Here is a 20,251-nt window from a genome sequence, read left to right as displayed (position 1 = left end):
TTCTTCTCCTTCTTCTCCTTCTCCTCCTCCTTTCTTCCCAAAGCCCCCCAGTACATGGTTGTATATTCTAGTTGTAGGTCCTTCTGGGTGTGCTATGTGGGACGCCGCCTCAGTACGGCTTGAAGAGCAGTGCCACGTCCGCGCCCAGGATGGGGACCCATGAAACCCTGGGCCGAAGCAGAGCACACGAACTTAACCACTACGCCTCCAGGCCAACCCCCCAAATACTCTTTATTGTAAATTCCATATTCTCATTGAATGCTTTTGTTGATATTTGCTGAACTGTTATATCCATAGCCAATGCATTTTGCAACTAATGAGTACAATTCCAATTTTCATTTATTGACGGAGTGTTTTCTAAGACCACCAAGCAGTTCTCCAGTTCTAAGATGGACGCAGACTGGATGTCCTACAATTTAACTCAATTCTGACATAATCTGTCTGGAGATAGTGTCAGATCCCACAGGTTAAGGGCTCAGTCCTGCAAGACTGCACCCACTTCAGATGCCGATTGCAAGTCTAGGCTGTCACCTGTGCTTCTGACCAACCAGCTATAAATCAGAAGATCCCAGGACGCCCTCCTCGGGTTCAATCATTTGTTAGAACAGCTCACAAAGGTCAGGGAAACATTTTTATGTTTATTAGTTTATTATAAAGGATATATGAAAGATACAGATAAACAGCCAGATGGAGAGGCACACAAGGCGAGGTCTGGAAGGGTCCTGAGTGCAGGAGTGGAACTGGGGTGCCCCACCTTCCCGGAAGGTGGATGCAGCTCACCAACCCAGAAACTCATCGGACCTTCCCTGAGGTAGGTAGGTGGGGTGAAAATTCCAACCCTCTAATCACTGGGTCTTTGGTGACCAGCCCCATCCTGAGGCTAGGCAGAGACCCCACTCTAAGTCACCTCATTAGCATAAACTCAAGTGGGAGAGAAAGGGCTTGCTAGGAATAACAAAAGACACTCCTACCACCTAGGAAATTACAAAAGTTTTAGGAGCTCCATGCCAGGAACCAGGGGCCAAATATACATATTTCCTTTTTTTCTTTTTCTTTTTTTGAGGAATATTAGCCCTGAGCTAACTACTGCCAATCCTCCGCTTTTTGCTGAGGAAGACTGGCCCTGAGCTAACATCCATGCCCATCTTCCTCTACTTTATATGTGGGATGCCCACCACAGCATGGCTTTTTGCCAAGCGGTGCCATGTCCACACCTAGGATCTGAACCAGCGAACCCCAGGCCGCTGAAAAGCAGAACGTGCTCACTTAACCGCTGGGTCACCGGGCTGGCCCCCCCCTATTTCTTTTTACACAATAGTGTAAGGGAAAGTGTAGGAGCTTCACTCATTCATCAAGGAAGTGAGCAACTTCCTTGCTGAACTGAATAATAGCTTTTGAATACTGGAAAAATATTTAATTTTTGTGGTATTCACAATGTAACAGCTACAGACATGACACACTTTTCAGTTTAATCTGCATTATCAACATTTTCTCCATCACTTTCTTAAGTCCAGACAATGAACAAAACAAGCCCTGATTTGTAGCATTTGCCGATTTCTGTGGCGTAAATACTCCCGTCATAGCTTATTTCAAGCTCCCTACATGATGTCACTGAACACGAGTTAGGATGAAATGCACACTGGCAAAACCTTATTTAGTTTTTCTGCCATACAGATACAATAGCATAGATAATAGTAAAATGATTAGGAGGCAATGAATTTAAGTAGTTACTACCTTTATTTTTAATCTATTTAATTTTTTTTTTTTTTTGAGGAAGATTAGCCCCGAGCTAACATCTGCTGCCAATCTTCCTCTTTTTACTGAGGAAGACTGGCCCTTAGCTAACATCCGTGCTCATCTTCCTCTACTTTCTATGTGGGATGCCTACCACAGCATGGCGTGCCAAGCGGTGCCACATCCGCACCTGGGATCCAGACCAGTGAACCCCGGGCTGCCGAAGTGGAACGTGCACACTTAACTGCTGTGCCACCAGGCCGCCCCCCAATTTGTTTAATTTTAAGTATGTAATTTAACTTGTGACGACTTGCAAAATTCCTGAAAATTTAGTAATTGGCTCTTGTGAGCTCACATGAGCCAGCTCCAGCACACTCTGATTTCCTTACTAGACTATAAACTCCATGAAAATAATGCCTGGCACATAATATGCACTTAAAAAATGCTTCTTAAATAAATGAAGGAAGGGTAATTTTAGTGGTGTTTAGTTCCTTGCCACCTAAAGAGACTGACTAAATTAATTTTGTTGGGGGGGAGTAAAGGATGGGCACTATTTGAGCTGTTGTCTGACTCCTATGCCTCGTCTAAAGAAATCTGGGAGCAGGTTGGATAAAATGGGTGAATTGATCAGGGAGGCCCGAAATCTCCAGATTGAGGATGAGGGAATGTCCATAACACTGTCATTTCAGTCATTCTCCACAATGCCACCATAATTACTATTTTTTAAAAACACAGATCTTCTTAAATCCCTGCCATGTCTTCCAGCCTTCAAGATACAACTCTACATTTTATCGAGGCGCTTCATGTTTCCAGCTTAATCTCCAGCACTCCATTCCGTACCCCTATATCCAGCCTCACCAGGCCATTCACATTCCCCTGAACTTGCTCGGCACCATCCCGTCTCCAGACCTTGGCTCATGCTAGGGTCCCTCCCTACCAGAAACTCCCTCTTACTCCTTCTGAACCCAGAGAAATCTCCATCTTTACACATCCGGCTTGCATAGTTTCTCCTCTCTGAGGTCTTAGCTGGTACCCCATCCCGTCTAGCATAATTAATTCTCTATTTCCAAACACTTAGAGAATTTACGTTGAGGAGATGTTGGTCAAAGGGTACAAACTTCCAGTTATAAGGTGAATAAGATCTAGTGACCTATTGTACAGCACGGCGACCACAGTGAACAGTACTGAATTGTATACTTGAAAGTTGCTATGAGAGTGGGGCTTTAATGCTCTCAACGTACAACAACAAAATGGTAACTAGGTGAGGTGAAGCGTTTGTTTACTAACCTTATTGTGGTAAACATTTAGCAATATATGTGTAACAAATCATCACACTGTAACCTTAAATTTACACAATGTTTTATGTTGGTTATATCTCAGTAAAACTGGGAAAAAAAGAATTGACCTGTTTCCCTGCTAGATTATGAAAGCTCTGAAGACAGAATCTGATTGGTTGTCTCCCTTCGCCTAACATAGTCTCTGGCCCTTATTTAGTAGGCAACAATAATTGTTTATCGAAGGCACAGCCTAGGGAGAGGAAAGCATAACAGCTAATCTCTCTGGGCCTCAGATCCTCCTCTTTAAAATAAGGATAATGTTTCCTCGCCTGCCCGGAGGCTGAAGTTGGTGAGCTCACAAGTCATTTCCCGGGCCTGTGACCTACTTCAGAATGTCCCCTAAGGCAGAGTCCCCTATCAGAAACGTTGAGAAGCACTGTGGTTTCATCCTTCAGCCAAAAGGCATTTGATCTCACTTTAAGAAGCCAACAGGTGTAGCCTTCTGTCCCTACAAAAGGCCATAGTGAACTATCTTTGGCCCCGAGCAGGGCCCAGGCTGCCGGGAGCTTAGCGTTCGGCCGGGGAATGTCAGGGAAGGTCTGGGCAGAACAGGTTGCTAAGCCCCCTCCTTCCTCCCGGGCGGCTGTGGGAGGCGCGCCTTCTTCCGCAGTCGGCGGGAATGAGACTCTCCTCCTCCCAGCGGATTCCTCCCGGTGATGGCCATGTGCGTGTTCTTGGAAGCTCCACCGGAAAGTTTTGCTTAAGTTTACTCAGTAAGTTAAAACGGACACGCGAATGAGTGCTCAGTGAAAATATTCTTTCCTTAGCGACCACAGCTGGCCGGCCCTCAAGATGGCAGAACGGGCGCCATATCAGCAGAGGATCTGAGGGGGTGGCCTCCTCATACAAAACATCCACCCCTCCACCTGTCGTTCCAACCTTAGAGCTTAATTCCTCAGGGTCTCTAAGGAGGCTTTTCTGCTTCTAGAAACCCTAGTGACATTCCCATTCCTCTGGAAAGAGCATTTTAGCAGGGATTAGGAACAGGAGGAAATAAATTCCTCAGCTTAGCATTCAAGACACTGTACAATCAGATGCTACTGACCTCTGGAACTTTATCTTTCACTACCTGGATCCCCAAAGCACTCTTCCTTCAGCCACAACGGTCTCTGAGCCCACCCTGCATCTATTTCCCCTCTGCCTGCTGCTCACACGATGTCCCCTGCCTGGAATTCCTGCCTGCCTGGAATATCTGGCCAGCTGCCTTCCCCTAGCCTGTCTCCCTTCCTTTTCTCAGTAGATGTGTATTTATCACCTACCACAGTGAAGCACTGGGTCAGGGATTTTTTTTCAATTGTCCACAGGACCCGGAACAGATGTGGGCACATAGCGGGCATACAATAAACCTCAAGTCAAACCTGCCTCCCATTCCTTCCATCTCTAGAATTTGCTAAATTCTAATCCGGATATGTACGTGGGGGTGTATTGGTCTCCACATCTCCCTCGTAAGCGAAATGCGGAGGTGCAAAACAAGGAATCTTACAAGATGACTACTGAAGACGTCACTGTTCATTTTAAAAACATTTATTGAGTCTGCTTACTATGACTTAGATCCTGTGTTAGGTGCTAGAAATACAGACCCGAAAAGACATAGAACCTGTCTTAAGAAGCTGACAGGAGCCGGCCTGGTGGCACAGTGGTTTAAATGCACATGTTCCGCTTCCGTAGCCTGGGGTTCACCGGTTCGTATCCCAGGTGCGGACATGGTACAACTTGGCACGCCATGCTGTGATAGGTGTCCCACATATAAAGTAGAGGAAGTTGGGCACGGATGTTAGGTCAGGGCCAGTCTTCCTCAGCAAAAAAGGAGGAGGACTGGTGGCAAATGTTAGCTCAGGGCTAATCTTCCTCAAAAAAAAAAAGGAAGCTTAGAGTCCAGAGGGGAAAGACAGGCAAAAACACCCGTGATGTTGGAGAACATAAAGCACGGTGCTTGGAGTTAGGGAGACCCAGGTTTTAACCCTGCCTCTGCAACTTGGTAGCAATATGTTCTGAATGAACTCCTTTTGAGGGGTGATGATGATAATAATAATGGTACTTCACAGTTGCCGTGGGAAAGTAAAGTAATTTTTGTAAAACATCTTGCCCCGGGCCTGGCACTTGACATGTGCTCAATAAATATTAGTTTTCCTTGTCTTCTGTTTAAACTGCAAGCATTTACTGAGTCCTCTCTTGGAATATCATGAGGGATAGACCATGAGTGAATTTAGAACAAGTACAAGATGTGATTTTCCGCTAATCTATAGTCTGTTTGAACAACAAGACCCACACATGTGAAGAGTTGATAATCCTGTGAGACTGGGCTAAGGAGGGCTGGGATTCCCTGGAGATGTGGGCCTGGAGAGGAGGTGAGAGCCGTGCTGTGGAAAGGCAGGTCTTGGGCAGATCATGAAGGTGCAGAGTCATGAAGGTCTTGGGCTGCAGCACTGAGGGGCTCCACGGGGTGGGAGAGAGAAATGAAGTGGGGCAGGTAGGATGAACCAGATCCTGGAGGGCTTTGAGACGTAGGAAGAGTTATTTTATACTTGTTTTCAAAGTACAGTGTTGATTTCTGAACAGAGGAGTGACATGTTTTAAAAATATAATTTCTATATGCATTTAAAATGCTCTTACTCTATAAAAGATAGAGATGCAATTATCTTTTAAGAAAACATTTAGGGGCCGGCCCGGTGGCCGAGTGGTTGGGTTCACACGCTCCGCTTCAGCGGCCCAGGGTTTTGCCAGTTCGGATCCTGGGTGTGGACATGGCATTGCTCATCAGGCCACACTGAGGTGGCATCCCACGTGCCACAACTAGAAGGACCCACAACTAAAAATATACAACTATGTACCGGAGAGATTTGGGGAGAAAAAGGAAAAATAAAATATTAAAAAGAAAACATTTATGTGTTAAGTGAGGTCTTTGACCTTGAGGCCCACTGAAGGTTGAGTACAAGGTGTAGGGGAGTCTGTTCTTAATCATACGGAAATGGCTCTAGGTCTTTCTACTTCCGCAGCTGTGGAATTACCAGAATGAAAATAATCTCTCCCAAGGGGAAGGAAGGCAAGTCTTTGCCAGCCCCTGTTCTTCCTGCTTAGTCGAACTTGAGCATCCCATCTGTATTAGTTTGCTAGGACTGCTCTAAGATAATACCAGAGACTGGACGCTTAACACGAATCTATTTTCTCATGGTTCTGGAGGATAGAAGGCTGAGATCAAGATGTTTGGCAGGATTGGTTTTTTCTGAGGCCTCTCCGCTTGGCTTGTAGAAGGTCATCTTCTCCCTTTGTCTTCACGTGGTCTGTGCTCTGTCTCTGTCTGTGTCCTTGTAAGGATACTAGTGTCCTTACAAGCGCATCAGTCACATTGGATTATTGTCCACCCCAATGACCTTATTTAACCTTAAATTACCTCTTTCAAGACCCTATCTCCAAATTCAGTCCCATACTGTAGTACTAAAGGGTTAGGACTTCAGCATATGAAATTGAGGGGACACAATTCAGCCTGTAACACCAACCTAGAAATTCAGCTTTCCCTTATAAGTTATTATATCCATATTCATATACCTTGGATTCCTCTCTTAAAACATACAGCTTTCAATATCCCAGCTCTAAATATTTTGTTTAAATCTTTTTTAAGCCGTAAAAGTAAGACTTGAGTATTAAAGGCAATTTGCAAATACAGAAGTGAAAATGGAAAAATGTATCCTATAATCCCATTATCTAACTGCGGCCCATACTAATATTCTTTTGACATATTTTTATAGCCTTTCTTTCCTAGCATAGTGTTCTTACATAGTTACGTTCACTCAGCAGATTTGGTTTTGGCTTTTTATACCTAACAGTATATAGCAAGCATTTTCCCATGGCCTGGCATGTTCTTTGTAAATGTTATTTATAAAGGCTGTATAATGTGGGATCTAGTAAGAATGCCATAATTTGCTTAACCATGCCTCTGCAGTCAGACATGTAAGATGCTTCCAATTTTTTGCTATTATAAATAAAGCTGTGAGAAACGTTTTTTTCTGCATAACAATTTTTCCATATTTAAAATTATTTCCTCAGGGCAGACTACCAGAATTGCTTTAGATTAAGGAGTTTTAATATGTTATGTCTTTTTGCTTTCCAAAAAGGTTATGCCAACTTATATTCCTATTAGCCAAATAAGAGAGTGCTTCTTTTACAAAACACTGACTAGCACTGGGTAACATCATTATTTTTACTCTTTATTAATTTGCAAGCAAAATGCATATTATTGCTATTTCTTTCACTTAAAAAATTGTGAGTGGGGCCAGCCCGGTGGTGCAGCGGTTAAGTTCGCATGTTCTGCTTCTTGGCGGCCAGGGGTCCGCCGGTTCAGATCCCGGGTGCGGACATGGCACCGCTTGGCAAGCCATGCTGTGGTAGGCATGCCACATATAAAGTGGAGGGAGATGGGCACGGATGTTAGCTCAGGGCCAGTCTTCCTCTGCAAAAAGAGGAGGATTGGCAGTAGTTAGCTCAGGGCTAATCTTCCTCAAAAAAAAAAAATAAATTGTGAGTGAGGCAAAACATTTTTCCATATGTTTGTTGATTGACTTTCATTCCTCTTTCAGGAATTTTTGGTATGCTTTGTCCATTTACTTACAGACATTTCGGTGTTCTTGTCAATTTGTATTTTTTATGGTAAAAATATTAATCATTAAAAAAAAATTCCCCCCCCAGATCTATTGTTTACCTTTTGGGTTTTTTTAATGTTACATAGAGAAGTTTTCTATTTAAGAGTAGTTTAACCTGTTGATTATTTCCTTTCTGCCCCTCCATGACTTAGATATCCATTTCTGTTTCCTTCAAGCTTTTCCATTTTTAAAAAAATATTTGACAGTTTTACATAGAGTGGCAGCCTGGGTTAGTGGAAAGAGCACAGGTTTTGGAGTCAAAGTCTAGAATCCTAGGTCTGCTATTTAACGTGTCTTCCTCTCTCTGTTCCCTAAATCAGAATACCTACCTTGAATATTCATAATTGAGATAAAAATGAGATGGACAAAAATAGCACTGTGTGTGACAGACAATAAAGGGGGTAGACTTACCCTCTTATCTTTAAACAATTTTGGTACCAGGAGTGCAATGTGGCTAAATCTTTCCCCTAGATTGTTAATAAATTGCCTCACTACTTTGAACTATTATCTGCAGAGGAAGAATCTGTGTTCTTATGAATGGACAGCAAAAATGTTCCTCTCACAGTGGGAGATGTTCGTGAAGTCTAGCTTAGACTTAAGTTTTTCTGTCTCTCTGGGTCTTTTTCTGAAGGGTCTTCCTGGTACCTTAATGCTAGGAAGTAAACATTTTGAAACTGGGATATTTCAGCCCCAATATTTTAAGCAAAACAACTCTGAGAGTATGGAAATAGAATTATGATGAACTATTTTATTACCCCAAATTAGTATCTGTCCCTCTCACTTTAGCCTGGACTCTTCATTCTGATTGGTACAGATGATACACTTCAATCTGTATTGAGGTCCATGTATATTCAGCCACTAAAAGCAAGTCTATTTTGAACAAAAGAAAAAAATTGACCTGGCAGAAAATTAACAATATTATTGCATATTAGTCATAGCTAATATTTATTAAGCCATTATTATGTGCCAGACAATGTTCTAAGTATTTTGCTTGTATTAATTCAGTATTTTTCAACCTGCAGATCTAGATGCATTAATGGGTCAGGAAATCAGTTTGGTGAGCTGTGACCAGCTTTTTAAAAAAACTCATTTTGAGGGGCCAGCCTGGTGGTGTAGTGGTTAAGTTCACATGCTCTGCTTCGGTGGCCCCGGGTTCACAGGTTTGGATCCTGGGCGTGAACCTAGCATTGCTTGTCAAGCCATGCTGTGGTGGCATCTCACATAAAATAGAGGAAGATTGGCCCAGATGTTAGCTCAACAATAATCTTCCTCAAGCAAGAAGAGGAAGATTGGCAACAGATGTTAGCTCAGGACCAGTCTTCCTCACAAAACAACAACAACTTATTTTGAAATAATTTTAGACAGCGAAGAGATGCAAAGATAGAAAAGACAGTTTCCACGTACACTTCATGTAGCTTCTCTGAATGTTAATATCTTATGTTATCACGGTAAGAAATGAACACTGGTACCAAACTTTAAACTATAGACTTTATTTGGATTTCCCCACTTTTTCCACTCACGTCCTTTTTCTAATCCAGGATCCAAACCACGGTACCACATTTTATTTAGTTGCCGTGTCGCCTGAGTATCTTCTGATCTGTGTCAGTTTCTCAGTTTTTCCTTGTTCTTTATGACTTTGACACATTTGAATAGTACTGGTCAGGTATTTTGTATAATGTCCCTCAGTTTGGGTTTGTTTGCTGTTTTCTCGTGATCACGCTCAGGTGACGGGTTTTTGGGAAGAATGCCAGAGAAGTGATGTACCCTTTACATTGCCTCACAGCAGGGTGTACATGATATCCACATGACCTCTTACTGTACTGTTAACCTGATCACTTGGTTAAGGTGGTGCCTGCCGAGTCTCTACATAGTCAAGTTACTGTTTTTCCCATTCCATTCTCTATTTGTTAGACATGAGTTATTAAGTCCAGCCCACATTCAAGGGGGAGGGGAATTAAGCTCCACCTCCTGACGGGAGGAGTATCAAAGAACTTCTTTATACACCACAGTAATTCACAGATATTTTGAGGGACATACTTGGAGGCTATGCAAACTTCCAATTTCTCCTAAAACTTTTTTTTTTTTGGAAGATTAGCCCTGAGCTAACATCTGCTGCCCATCCTCCTCTTTTTGCCGAGGAAGATTGGCCCTGAGCTAACATCCATGCCCATTTTCCTCTACTTTATATGTGGGACACCTACCACAGCACGGCTTGCCAAGCGGTGCCATGTCCAAACCTGGGATCTGAACTGGCAAACCCTGGGCCACCAAAGTGGAAAGTTAAGCACACTTAACTGCTGTTCCACTGGGCCGGCCCCTCCTTAAACTTTTGCCCACTTATTTTATTATTCATTGGTGTGACAATTATTACCCTGGTTTTTCTAGAGGTGGTTTTTTTATTTCTCTCATTCCTTCCATGGTAATTAATTGGAATTCTTCTGTAAGGAATAGTTCCCTCCTCTATTTATTTATTCATCCATTTATTTATATCTGCATCAATTTCTGAATATTTATTTTATTCTTTGAGTTATAATCAAATACTATCATTATTTATTTTGGTGCTCAAATTGTTCCATTTTTGGCCATTGGAAACTCTATTTTTTAAAACAGAATAGAATGAAAAAATCAGAGTTTAATGTCCCATGATTATGTAAATTGTTAACATTAGGGATGCTAGATGAAGAGTGGCCTGAAACTCTCAGTGTACATAAATATATGGATAGGTATTTTATAAAACTTGTTTCAGTTTTGTATATATGCATGTATTTCTTCTTGTGGGTTGCAGTCAAAAAGGATTAAAACCTCTGCAAAACCCAACACTATAAGTGAACTATTTTAATTCTCCAGACAAGTCTCTGGCGTCGTTCTTATTATCCCCATTTTGCACTTGAGAAAACTAAGGCAAGATGAAGTTAAGTACCTTGCCTAAGGTCATACACTTAGATTCTTCAAGAACAGAGGTTGGCAAACTTTTGTGTAAAAGGCCAGACAGTAAATATTTTAGGCTTTCTGGGCCATGTAGTTTCTGTTGCAAATATTCAACTTTGCTATTGTAGCACGAAAGCAGCCATAGACCATAAATCAGTGCATAAGCATGACTGAGCTCCAGTAGAATGTAACAGACACTGAAAAGACACTAAAATTTGAATTTCATGTTTTGTGTGTCATGAAATATTTTTGATTTTTTTTTTTAGCCATTTAAAAATGTAAGAACCATTCTTAGCTAGTGAGTTGTAGAAAAACTGGAGGTGGGCTGCATTCGGCCCATGAGTTGTAGTTTGCTGATCCTTGTTCTAGAATCTAGGCCTTCCTGGATTCCTCTAAAACGCAAGCCGTAACCACTGACTAGAACTATATAAGTACTGGTGTAACCAAATAAAGTTCTTCCTGGTAATAACAGTTTCGTACAGTTGTTATACTCCAATTATTTTCTTTCATATGCAGCATGTTGCATGAACCTGACAATGCCTTATAAAGTAAGCAAAATTTAGCTCCTTTATTTTTTTTCAATTCTTTTATTGAGGTCATTGGTTTATAACATTGTGTAATTTCAGGTATACATTATTATATATCAGTTTCTGCATTGTGCTCACCACCAACAGTCTAAAAGTTTTTTTTTTTTTTTTGGTGGGAAGAAGATTGGCCCTGAGCTAACATCTGTGCCCATCTTCCTTTATTTTGTATGTGGGATGCTGCCACAGTATGGCTTGATGAGGGGTGTGTAGGTTCGTGCCTGGGATCCGAACCCGTGAATCCTGGGCCACCGAAGTGGAGCCTGCAAACTTAATCACTATGCCACCTGGCTAGCCCCAACCAATAGTCTAATTTTTATCCATCACCATCATGTGTGCCCCTTTACCCCTTTCACCCACCCCCCAAACTCCTTTCCCCTCTGGTGACCACTAATCTGTTCTCTTTATCCGCATGTTTATCTTCTACATATGAGTGAAATCATATGGTGTTTGTCTTTCTCTGTCTGGCTTATTTTGCTTAACATAATACCCTCAAGTGCATCCATGTTGTTGCAAATGGGATGACTTTGTCTTATTAAGCAGAAATTAGCTCCTTTATATAAATGAAGAAACAGGCTTAGAAAGGACAAGTTATTTATTAGTAGCGTCAGGAGGGAACTGGACTTTTAGAGAAATGAGACACAGTAGTGTTACTAGGGTGTCTTTTTGGCCATTCCACACAGGTTTCACACACTGGCAGTATCATTAACTGTTGGTTTACTGCTTTCAGAGGTCAGCATGCCCACAGCTCAGCTGGCTCTGGGCATAGACATAACTCAGAAACTGGTGGTATATTCCAAATTGTCATTGTCACTGTACCAATTTTCAGCCAAGCAAAATAACATAGGGTTCTCTGGTCCACAGCGCATTCACACCTCTGGAGGAAAATCTTCATGAGGAGCCAAATTCTTTTTTTCTTTTTCTTTCTTTTTCTTTTCTTTTTTTTTTTTATTGAGTTATTGATAGGTTACAATCTTGTGAAATTTCAGTTGTACATTAATGTTTGTTAGTCATGTTGTAGGTGCACCACTTCACCCTTTGTGCCCACCCCCCACCCCACCTTTCCCCTGGTATCCACTAAACTGTTCTTAGTCCATAATTTTAAATTCCTCATATGAGCGGAGTCATACACAGATTATCCTTCTCTCGCTGGCTTATTTCACTTAACATAATTCTCTCAAGGTCCATCCATGTTATTGCAAATGGAATGATTTTGTTCTGTTTTGCAGCTGAGTAGTACTCCATTGTATATATGTACCACATCTTCTTTATCCATTCGTCTGTTGCTGGACACTTAGGTTGCTTCCACGTCTTGGCTATTGTAAACAGTGCTGCAATAAACATTGGGGTGCATAGGACTTTTGGGATTGCTGACTTCAAGCTCCTTGGATAAATACCCAGTAGTGGGATGGCTGGATCGTATGGTAGTTCTATTTTTAATTTTTTGAGGAATCTCCATACTGTTTTCCATAGTGGCTGCACCAGTTTGCATTCCCACCAGCAGTGTATGAGGGTTCCTTTTTCTCCGCAACCTCTATGAGGAGCCAAATTCTAATCAGAAGGTTGCTGGTGATGTGGAACAGAGTTTGGGGAATTTTGAGTGATTTTTATGGCTAATAGGCTTGGAGGACCCATCTCTACCTGCTAAAGGCAGAGATCTGCCAAAGGGATCCAGATGTTCTCTGTGCTGGTCAGAGCACCCTTTTCCCTGCGTGGTGTACATTTTTGCAGAAGGTTCATTTTTTTTTTCTCTTTTCTATACAGACCATTCCTTCTCAGTTGTCACATTCTTCAGGCAGGGTACAATGCATTTGATTGTGATCATTTATTTTACTATAAGTGAGTAGATTAGACTTGAACTCTGATTAGCTTTATCTAGAGTGTGAAAATTCTGCTTTGGAGTTTAGACACCTTGATTCCATCTTCCTAAATCTCAGCCACCTATTACTTATTCTTTCTGGGATGGGCCTCATCTAAGAATGACTGATTTCACCCACCTGAGTTATGTACAAACTTAAAAACCCAGGGTCTGAGGATTTCTCCAGGTTATTTTCCATGACATCATGCCCTTAAGTCCAGCCAAGAGTGCTTAAGCAAACAAAAACTGGTGAAAGGGATGGCGATGTTCTTTGCAGTTACAGGATGTGAAATTAGACTCAGAGTCGATGTCTCAGAGTCAGACTGGGTGGAAAAGGGTGGTGGTGATATCCCTTGGGGGAGACTATTGCCAGAGGATACTTCTACTGCATCCAGGTGGTGACAACTATAATCAGTGAGGTTTTAGGACTTTGATGCTCTTATTTTTCTCTCTGATCCTAGATCTTAGGTAGGCCTTCTCCCTTGATAAATGATAATTTAACGAAAGCACCCAGCACAGTATGTCTGGCATAGAAAAGATAGATGTTTTTTAATATAATAACAGAAGAGGAAATTGAGGCCTGCTGAGGTGACATAGCTTGTTCAAGGTCAGAGCTGACACATGGTCTCTGGTTTCTCTTTTCCTAAACTTAATCTTTAATTAAAACACCAGTACCTTCTCCATGTAAGAAATTAAAACATTATAGATTATAGGCCCTTTCGGCCAGCCCCCTCAATCACCAACCCTCTTTCCCACTCCTCAGAGGACAGCTAACTGTTAGCAGGTTTGCATATGCCCTTTCAGAATTTTCTCGTGCTCTCAAGGGTAGTTTCTATCTTTGACTCTCCCACGAGTTTCTATAAAGCAGGAATACAAAGAGAAGACTGAACTGACTAGACACAATTCTAACTCACTGTCAAAAGGGGAGAGATAAGATACATCTACACACGAATGGTCGAATGGTCGTGATAATAAGTTCTGTTTGTCAAAGGCACAGCCTGACCATTCTCTGATCAACTCAGATGCATAACAAAGGCTTCCCTTGAATTGAGGAGGCCTCTTAAGTTTTCAATTATTTCTCACCACATAACCTAACCTATAACCGGTCTACTAGTAACTAGTAAGTAAGTTAGCAGTTAGCATAGAGCCCTGACCAAAGATGAGGACATGCTGATTCCTTTCCCACCTACTTTAGACTTGTCATGCCCAAAGGGTACGTAGAGGGTGCGAAAAGAATCACTATTATTTACTGAGGGTTTACAATGTGCCAAGCAGTACTTTACGTAATCTCATTTAATTTCCACAACCTGGTGAAGTGGTGTTATCAGACAGGAAAGCTCGAATTGAGGTAAGGCCAGGCCGGCAAAAGAGAAAATACTTTAAAACGCTATGCTACGATTATAAACCATTATCTCCCTCTCTGCGCTTAATTCCTGGAGTGAAAACACGTGAGATCTTTTGGGGGGGTGGGTTATTCATTGTTTGGAGATAGGAAATCTGGCTTGGGTCTCTTCAAGCCTGGAAACTGGGACCCTCCCTAATCTTTTCTTTACGCTTAAAACGGGGACAGTGCCTGCCTCAAACGGTTGATTATATGATTTAATAAAAGTGGCTGTATAAACGACCGACATCGAGCAGGCGTTCAACAAATGTTAGTCTTTTCGCGCAGAAAGCTCTCCGGAATGCAGAATTCTGTGTCACATTCAACAAGACAGAAGCCCCGAGGCCCTGGCGCCCTGCGGAGGGTCCCCTTGAAGGCCTGCGGCGTGCACTGGGGACTTCGGCCAGCCGTTGGCGTCTTCCCGCGCAGGGGGTGGGGTGGGGCGCCAGCCCCGCAACGTGGTGGCGGGACCCGACCGCCCGCCCGGACGACAGCTCCCCGCGAGAACCGCGCTCCGCCGTCGGGCAGGCGGCGCCCGCTGCTGTCAGGCTCAGACGCTAGCCCTGTCCGCCTTCCGTCTCGGGCTCCCCTCGGCTCTGGGTCACAGCCGCACCGTCTCTCAACGCGCGCGGAGGCTGCGGCAGCAGCGGCCTGTGCCGCGCAGCACGCTGGGAGGCGAGGCTGGCCTTGGGTGGCTGGACCACGTCACGTGACGAGAGGAAGGCGGCCGCCGGGAAGCGACTTGCGGTGCCTTGTGAGGTCATCACAGCGCGACAACGAGCTGCAGCTGTGGGCAGCCTGGATGCGGTGGCCACTACGACCCCGATGACTCCCAGTCCGAAAAATCCCGTAAACTCTCCCTTCTGCGCTGCCTCCCCGAGCCTCCCCCAGTGGGCGCTGGGGGCTCGCGCGCTCTGCGCCGCGGCCCGAGGAAGCCACGTGCTTTGTGGGCGGGCCGACAGGCGGCGCGCGAGTGACGTGTGCTGGCTCCTCCCTCAGCCGTGACGCAGAGGTCACGTGACGGGCCGGGCCGCCTCTGCCGCCGCCGCTGCTTTGTAAGAGGCACATTGGCAGGTAACGAGCGGCGGCGGCGGCGGCGGGTCCTGAGTCCAGCGAGAACGGCAGCGGTAATTGGCGCCCTCTTTCTCCTTCCCGGCTCCAGGGCCCTGAGAGCTGCGGCTGCGCTTCCCCGTCCTGGGGGCAGCTCTGTCCTCCTCCAGCCCCCTTCATACTGCCCCGGCGCCCACCGTGAGGACCGGGCCGAGCTTCCCTCACCGGCTTCATGTGTTCCTCGTCTGCCCAGGCCCGGCGCCCTCATTCCTCTCCCGCGCCGGTGGCCCTGGGCTCCTTCCTGCCTGCCTTGGTCCTAGTCGGCCCGGCCCCACCCAGCCCCAGGGGGCCTCTTCCCCTCCCCCCCTTCGGGTTTCTGCCCTGGAGGGTGTGGTTTTCTCTCCCACCACTGTCCCTCCCTGCCTCTCCGCTGGAGCTCCCGCGCCACGCTGTCGCTCCCCATCCTCACCACCTTTCCGCTTCCACGCCTGTCCTAGTCCTGGGACTGGACCTCTCCGAGCCCAACTTCTGCGCTCGCCAACCTTTCCCGGCTTATCTGGAGGCATAGTTCAATTCTACTTCTCCTTTTTAGCCTGGAAGGCTTGGGTGTCAGAGTCTTGGGACTCAGTTTTCCTCCTCAGTCCCGGTTCCTGTAGTCTGCTTGTGTCACGGTTCTTTTCTTTAATGTAGGTTTGAGAGCGCTTGGTAAACTAAAGCGCTGTCTGTTACCATACGTATTGAAGATGTTATTCTTTCATTGGTGCATTGCATCTCAGTTTTCTTTGCCGCTGGATCACTTTCCCACTCGGCTTTCCCACCTTTTACCCTGGGTTTTCCATTTAGTTAGTTGCCTAGGCATCTTAAGTGCAGCCACTCTGGTGATGTCCTTGGGAGTTGATCCCGTCATCATTCCTGTTATTTCCTGTTGGATAGAATCCTGTAGTTACTACCACCTCTGTTGGATATTGTTTCTACTTATATCCGAGGTATGTGATCTGCCAGTATTTAGGCTTACTTTCTTCAGCACCTGTGTGTCCCAACAATTGAGCGCTTTTTAAGGTCTCCATAAGGTATCCAAAGATCATCTTTTATTTGAAGGGCATATAATTAACTTTAACTTTTTGGGTGAACCCAGTTCTTTTCTATTTTCTCTTTCGTTATGATAGTACTTTTTAAACCAAGGGGTATGTCAGTAGTTAGTGTATTCCTCCCTTTTCGCCATGAATTGTACTTTCCTAATTTTTAGTGTCAGTTTATCTAATAAAGGCAGAAGATAGAGGAACATAATACGTAAGCTCTACTGTATCCGAGGCTTTGGGTGCCTCGACTGGGGTGGTGTCTTTCTGTCTTAGGAAAGGGAATAAATTGTGCTCTCTGGGGATGATAGAGTCTTCCAGTACACCAACATCTCTAACCTGTCTGCAGGGCCCCTTGGCTAGTGCTGTTCTCCCATTGCTGTGAAGGCTTCTCTTATCATTAGGCAGAATTGATTAGTTTCCCGCACTGCTCTTCTGCTTTCCTCAAGTGTGTTCCTCCTGATTTTTCCTCTTTATGTCTGGTTCACACGTGTGATGAGATTTTTCCCCCCACCCGTGTCCTGCTTGTTTCCCACAGCTCTGATTTCCCCTGTTTGCTGCCTTGTTGTCTCTGACCCTCAGTAATTAAGAAACATTTCAGGGAAGGGAGGTTTTTGTTGTGATTGAAATATGGCTGGAAGTGGTGGTATGGGAATGAGGCCCTGGGAAAGGGTTGTGGTCATTGCCCCTCCTGCCTGTTTCCTGCTGCTCTGGTTTCCTCTGGGCTCTCTCTTTAAATAGGGGCTGGACCAGCAGTAGTCACATGGAGCTGCCTTTAGAACAAGGCTGGAACAACAATAACACCTCTGCTTCCCTTTCCTGGTAACTGGTGTAGCCTGTGCAGTGCTCACCAGGAGTCTCTTGGTATTAGCCTGAGTGACTTTTATTGTTTGGGGAGAAATGGTAGGAAAACATGGAGAATAGGTTTATTTCAATATGTCCTTGTATTTTGATGGGAACTGGTGGCTCTCTCTACTCCCGTAAGTATAAACCACATGTAGAAAGTATAAACCAGGCTTGAAGGTTTGAAGTGGTCTGAAGTGAAGCCCTTGCTTTTGAAAGCGTTAGTGTTGAAGTACTGATTCCAGTCCATTTCTTTAAGATGATGACTTAATGTTAAGTATTTCTTGTTATGACACTTTTTTTGGTAAATGTATTATAAAAGATTACTGCCTGCTCAAATGAAGCAGTCTGCATCAATTCACAGATTGTGAAGTTCCTCTGCTCTTAAACAAATCTATCTCAGTTTGTTTATTTTTCCTTGTGAGGTAACCTATAGGTCAGCAAATACTAGTTAGCTCTTAGTTGTTAATTTCAGTAAATGGAGTGTCCTTTAAAAGCTGCCTGTTATAGCACCAAAGGTGATGTTGGCTGGTGAGGTGATGGATCTCTGATAGATCTTAGAAGCAGCTGTTTTCTTTTCCCCCCACAAAAGGAAAGTGGATGTGTAACTTGAAGGAAGGCAGAGAGAGGGAAGACTTACAGGGAGTATCACAATGTAAGCCTCTGGTAGGTTTTGAAATAATTTTGACCCAACTATCAAATAAGTATTTAGGAATGGAATTCTTTTTTTCTTTTTTAAGTCCAAGAACCAAATTAATTAGATTTGTTTTGACAGTTATAATGCAAACTGCATGTGCTGATATTTCCTACTTTTTTTGAATTTTCTTGACAGTATTTCTCTCAAAAATGCTGCATGTCCTATACTTTAAGAAAGTAAATTATTTTAGGTTTTAAATTTCTTGGCATAGGTTTTGAAGATCAGGTTTGTGAATTTTTGGCTAACATAGCATGTGTACTAGAGTGACTTTCAATTTTCAGAGAACTCATTTTCATACTGGAGTTACGAGCTCACTTGAGTTGGAACTCAGTTAACTATTTGGAATTTATGAAATGGGGCTTGGATTAAGGAGTAGGTGTTTCATTTAAGACTATGCGGCTCGCTAGGGGCCGGCCTTTAGGTTTGCACATTCCGCTTCTCGGCAGCGTGGGGTTCACCAGTTCGGATCCCGGGTGCGGACGTGGCACCGTTTGGCAAAAGCCATGCTGTGGCAGGCGTCCCATGTATAAAGTAGAGGAAGATGGGCATGGATGTTAGCTCAGGGCCAGTCTTCCTCAATAAAAAGAAGAGGATTGGCAGATGTTAGCTCAGGGCTAATCTTCCTTCCCCCCCAAAAAAATGACTAGGCGGTGCTCTACTTTTCAAAGTTGTTAAGATTGTGTTGCTTGTTTTTTTCATTTGGAAGTCTAACTGTAATAGAACATATATTTGATTGGGTCTAAAACTTAAAAAAAAAATTCATTATGAGAATATTTTCAAAGATTTATAGAGGAGAGAATTTCATTTGGATTTAGACCTATTGCTGTAACTTTGTGTCTTACTATTAGTATAGTGTTACTATTAACCTGTTTTTGACTAAGATGTCATATGAGAACTTTCTCATTTAAAGTTATAGTGTACATACACAACCCAAGAATACTTAGTATTTTACTATTTACTCAAAATTTGTAACATGTAGTCTCAATCTTCTCATCAAGTCAGTCTTAGATATTATACCCCTGAAGACCTTTGAAGCTCAGTTACTTATTGCTAATGGTGTTTTTCTCCCTGCCTCCTTTAATTCTCTCTACTCCCTCCCTCCTTCTTTTTCTTTTTCTCTTATTTCTCTTTCCCTTGTTTTCTGTCCTTTCTCTTTTTTTGCGACCTTCTGTCCCTTCACCCCCATAGTCTCACCTGAGGAGGTTGTAGGCCTTCCGACTCTACTTGTCATTATAATAGGCTGCTTCCCAAGCAAGCGGATGAAAACCTAAAATATCTTTGCAATCTCATGACCTTGGGCAAGGTGTATAGTGCTACGTGTATTGTGTGTGTCCACCTGGCTGGAATGTGTGCTCTTTGAAGGGTGGGATTTTTCATTTGATAACAGTGTTTGGCATTGTGAAATCATTAAACAGGAGAATATGTGGGCTTAAAAAAAATGCAAGTATAACTGAAATAGGGTCTAGAAAAAAAGTGGCTGTAGGATTAATTGACAGGCCTAACTTTAAATTGTTTCCAGACCAAACTGGTCCTCCCTTCCCCCCTTTCTTAAATTAATTTACAAATTTCCATTTTAGGGTAGATTTTTGTGTCAGGCTGGCTGGCACTATTTTACTTAAAAAAAAATACGTTTTAGAAAATTTGAAAAAATCAGAAAGAAAACAGAAATGACTTATCATGATTTAACATTTTAGTATAACCTTCACTTTTTTTCTTTACATAAAGTATATAGTTTAAGAATAGTGTGATCATAGTTTGCATATTTATTGATTTTTTTATTGAAAAACATAGGGGGCCCAGCCCAGTGGAGCAGCAGGTACGTTTGCACGTTCTGCTTTCGCAGTCTGCGGTTTGCCGGTTTGGATCCTGGGTGCAGACTTACGTGCCGCTAGTCAAGCCATGCTGTGGCAGGCGTCCCACATATAAAGTAGAGGAAGGTGGGCATGGATGTTAGCTCAGGGCCAGTCTTCCTCAGCAAAAAGAGGAGGATTGGTGGCAGATGTTAGCTCAGGGCTAATCTGCCTCAGAAAAAAATATAGAATACATACCATAGAAGGTATATGAGGTATAAAAACACATGTAGAGTTTTCAAAAACAAGAATAAAATGATCAACGAAGAAATATAA

General features: G+C 43.4%; 1 protein-coding gene across 7 annotated transcripts in view; it reads left to right on the top strand.

Annotated features, from left to right (window-relative positions):
- The first annotated feature begins 14,852 nt into the window (after positions 1–14,852).
- Positions 14,853–20,251, top strand: part of UBAP2 (ubiquitin associated protein 2) — a 120,045-nt gene continuing 114,646 nt past the window's right edge. The window contains exon 1 of one of the 7 annotated variants that reach the window (XM_008530986.2): positions 14,853–15,586. The gene's annotated coding sequence lies outside the window, so the exon portion shown is untranslated. Of the gene's footprint in view, positions 16,496–20,251 lie in introns of all 7 variants that reach the window. The other 6 variants (XM_070590272.1, XM_070590276.1, XM_070590271.1 and 3 more) reach the window with 6 other exon arrangements.

Source organism: Equus przewalskii, chromosome 22, assembly GCF_037783145.1.
Source record: "Equus przewalskii isolate Varuska chromosome 22, EquPr2, whole genome shotgun sequence".
NCBI classification, from domain to species: domain Eukaryota; kingdom Metazoa; phylum Chordata; class Mammalia; order Perissodactyla; family Equidae; genus Equus; species Equus przewalskii.
The sequence above is the reverse complement of the archived record's forward strand: the minus strand, read 5'-3'. Positions and strand labels throughout refer to the sequence as shown.